This window comes from Chenopodium album, chromosome 16, assembly GCF_948465745.1.
Source record: "Chenopodium album chromosome 16, dcCheAlbu1.1, whole genome shotgun sequence".
NCBI classification, from domain to species: Eukaryota; Viridiplantae; Streptophyta; class Magnoliopsida; order Caryophyllales; family Amaranthaceae; genus Chenopodium; species Chenopodium album.
Window position 1 is genome coordinate 7,925,361 of NC_137849.1, and position 4,164 is coordinate 7,929,524.

A 4,164-nucleotide genomic window follows, 5' to 3' on the forward strand; every position below is an offset into this window, starting at 1 on the left:
AGAAGGAGAAGATTGAAGGAAAACCTTAAAAAAAAAGAAAAAAAATCTAGCAATGGAGGCTAGAAAAACCCTCCCAAGGGAAAAACCCTAGAGGGAACAAAAAAACCCTCCCAAGGAGAAAACCTAGAGGGAACTTGTTATTATGTTTTTGTTTTTTCCCGCTATGTTGTTGTATACAAATTCTTATATGATGGGGTTATTTTGTTTAGTGTTATAGAGGTTACTTGGTCAGTGTTATATGAATTATTTTGTTAATGATATAGGAGTTACTGAGTCAATACTACAGGTATTATTCAGTAAGTATTACAAAAATTACTTAGTCGATATTATAGAGGATATTTTTTTACATAGTACTTATTAGGCACTTCTTACATACATATTTCTGCGTTCAAATATATTAAGATATATCATATAAATATACCTTCAAGTACCATGTTCTCACTTTCATTATGTTTTGTTTGAGGCTTAATGCAAGTCGTTATTTTGTTTTTTTTAAGCAAAAAACTCTTGTAATTTTTAATTTGAAGTATGATTAAATCACAAACCAAAAGTCAAATTACTTTTTGCCAGATCTAAATTTAGAGAAGTAATTGTAGTACATAAATTGAATGGGCCAAGCCTATTGTCTTACAAATAGACCTGTCATTGCTTGTAGTCAACAATAGTAGACGGTCCTGAAAAATCTGGTACAGACTAACTGAGGGGAAAACAAGGTACCCTCTTGGATCATCTATGATTTTTGTGTGTGGTACTATGTGAGCATTGCCCATTTTCATTACAATGTGTTCAGAATCTATTTACAACATTTTACCTTGGGGTTTGATTCTACATTACACCATTCTACGGAGTATTCATTTGACAGGTGACAACCTATACGAAACTATAAATTGTAGCTTGTGATGAGAAATTATTGGTTATTTCCTTTGTCTTGAATTAGGAGATGTTCTCTTCGCCTGTAATAAATTATTTAGACATGGGCCAGGGCTACTATGAACATTTTTGACATAGTTTGGTTTGGTTTGATTTAATATACTACGTACTATTTTGACTAAATTTTTAATTTGGTTTGAATATATCATGTATGAAAACCAGCTTTTGATTGTTAATCAACCAAAGTGAAGGAGCTATGCACACAAACAACATTGGGTCCTTATAATTTGAAGGTTAAATAAACATGCCACCTTTAATCTAAATTTTATAAATTAATTAACCAAAGCATACAATAATAGTTACTTTAAGATGTCAATTAGAATATATGCCGGCTATTTACGTAGCCAAATTGGCCCAATAATATAAGTCATGTTGAATCAAGTACTGGTTGTCTATGAGAATTGACCCAAATATAAGTAGGGGTGTGCAAAGAAATCATAACCGTTAACACAAATTTATGTATGCGGCTAGCCACATGGTGCGACAGGGGTTATAATAAGTGGTTTATTTGACCACTTATTGTGTTAATTGTAACCCGGTTTTGCAATCGTTTCCCCTCTTTCTAACCCGTTTTTGAATGAAAATATTGTATCTCGACCTCGCCCCCTCTTTGTATGTGTTTGTCCATATATTGCAGGTAATATATCTCAATTTGACAAGCATTCAAAGTCTAGAAGGATGTTTAAGGCTCGAAGCAAAAGAAAGGAGAGCCCGCTCCAGGAGGAGCGGGCGTGCACCCCTATTAGAGCGGGCGCTCCCATCCTTAATCCTCATTCTGCCTCAACACTGAAGTAGGGAAGAGCGGGCATGCTCCCACCTTGGAGCGGGCACTCCTCCCTTTGAAGATCAATTATGATTTATGCTGAAACAGGGAGGAGCGGACGTGCTCCCATCTTGGAGCGGGCGCTCCTGCCATTGAACATAGGTTCTGCCATATGCTGAGAGCAGGGGAGCAGGCGTGCAGAGCTCTAGGAGCGGGTGTGCAGAGCTCTGGGAGCGGGCGCTCCTCCCCGATGTTTTGAATTCTGACTTTCTTCTGAAGCAGGCTGGAGAGGGCGTGTAAAAGCTAGGAGCGGGCGCTCCTAGCTGAGGAGCGGGTGCTCCTCATTATGGAGCGGGCGCTCCTCACTGGAAATCCGCTCTTTCTTGACGGATTAACTAATGTAATTCGTGGAGTATAAATACTTCCCCTTGAGATCATTTGTAAGGGAGATAGCAGTAGCCTAGTTTTTAGAAACTCCTTTTAGTTTGAAACATTCCTCTTAGTTAATTTAGCTTAGTTTTCATCAAATCCAATCATTGTATTATTGAAATTCAAGAATTATTCTCAAGATTTGGCACTTTGTAATCAACTTTTGAAGCTTCAATTAGTAATTTCTTCAACCTTCTTCTACTTAATTTCATATTTTACTTGGTGTTTGCATGTTACTTGAATCCTTTTAGTTCTTGATAATTTGTTGTTGGATGATAGTGAATTCAATTGTTAACCATTTTTCCCCAATTATTGAACTAGTTAGAATCCTAATACTTGTTTGCATGTTGATAAATGTGAGTTGTGAGTAGTCTTCTTGTTAGGGGTTGGGTGAAGCTCAACCTTTTAGGTTAGTTATGCAAATGTGGGAGTAGCATTGATGTTTGTATTGCAATTAAATTGATTGTATGAGATTGCTTGTTAGTTCTTCATGATAGGATTAGCTGCCTTTGATTTATGAGCTTGATAGCATGATATGCTTAGTTTGACATGGAAATGTGAATGAAGCATGTCATTACTTATTGCAATTTGATTATGTATCTTCTATTGATAAACTAATGAGGAATCTAAATTTAGTAGTGTGAGTTGTTTCCTAATTACATGAGGTTGATCTTACATATAGTCCTTGCTATATCTTGTCTATTTTACTCCCCTTTTGCCTAATTGCCTTGGTTGAGTGAATCCCATTCCCTAGTGTCTTTAATCCATCGTTTTAGAACCATAATTTGTTTGTCTACTTGACGAACCCCCAATTCATCAAAGACTTCGAATTAGCTTAAGTGTTAAGATCTTTAGCAACCATATCCCGTTCCTTGTTGACCGAACTCTTACTTCTCATTATGCTTGGTTTGTGTTTGTTTATAAGTGAGTTTGATTGAGTGTGGAATGTGCGACCGTTCTAACGCCCATCAAAATGGCCCCGTTGCCAGGGAGCGATGTTGTTGATTGCTAATTGATTACTTGAGTCTTGTTCACCATAAAACAACAAAAATTCAAAAAGAGTGTGTTTCTTTTTGGCTACACTTGTAGCCTTGTTACTAATTGCAATTGTTGAGAGTGTATGCGCAGAACTCATAACAAAAATTTTGGTGCCTTACGATCCCGAGATTGAGCAAACCTATAGGAGGAGAAGGAGAGCCGATTTTAGGCCATTAACTACTTCCCAACTAGGGAGGTCAATTTCGAGGAGGAACAAGAGCAAATGGGTGACGCGGACCCACCACCTCAAAGACCTTTAAAGGAGTTGGGAACTCCGGGAGCTTATAGAGCTTCAAGTGGCATTGCTCCGCCCGTTACTCAAGCCAATGATTTCGAAATTCGACCCGCAATGATAAATTTGATCGAAAGGAGGCAATTTAGTGGAGCAAAACATGAGAGCCCTCTTGCACATTTGAACGAGTTTGAAAAATATTGCAACACGATCAAGGTAAATGGGGTAACTCAAGAATTTGTGAGATTAAAGCTATTTCCTTTCTCCTTAATAGGAAGGGCTCTTGAATGGCTTGAGAAAGAGGTAAGGCCTAACTCCTTGAGAACTTGAGACGAGATTACCACGACTTTCTTAGGGAGATTCTACTCTCAAAAGAAGACGACCGAGGCAAGGGCTTTGATCCAAAGTTTCCGTCAAAGGGTTGGTGAAACCATTTACGAGGCATGAGAAATATACAAAAAATATCAAAGGGAGTGTCCTCATCATGGCATTCCGACATACCAAGTGTTTCAAATTTTCTATGGAGGCTTGAGCCCACAAGGAAAGACTAGCTTAGATGCGGGAGCGGGTGGCCCGAGCATGAACAAAAAGGAGGAGCAAGTCATTGAGATAATTGAGGATGTGGTGAGGCACCACATGGATTGGCAAGAAGGAGAAAGGGAGTCTCTAAGTAAAGGAGGAAATGCGATTTACTCCGTCGATCACCTCAACACCATCAATAATTTGACGTCTCAAATCGCCAACCTTGGCAAGGAGATGACATCTATCAAGG

The 4,164-nt window shown here is 38.4% G+C and overlaps 1 non-coding gene across 1 annotated transcript; it reads right to left on the minus strand.

The window, feature by feature from the left end:
* Positions 1–3,777: 3,777 nt before the first annotated feature.
* Positions 3,778–3,883, minus strand: LOC145587098 (small nucleolar RNA R71). Its single transcript, XR_014101135.1, has one exon. It is a non-coding gene; the product is annotated as a small nucleolar RNA R71 (small nucleolar RNA).
* Between the last annotated feature and the right edge of the window lie 281 nt (positions 3,884–4,164).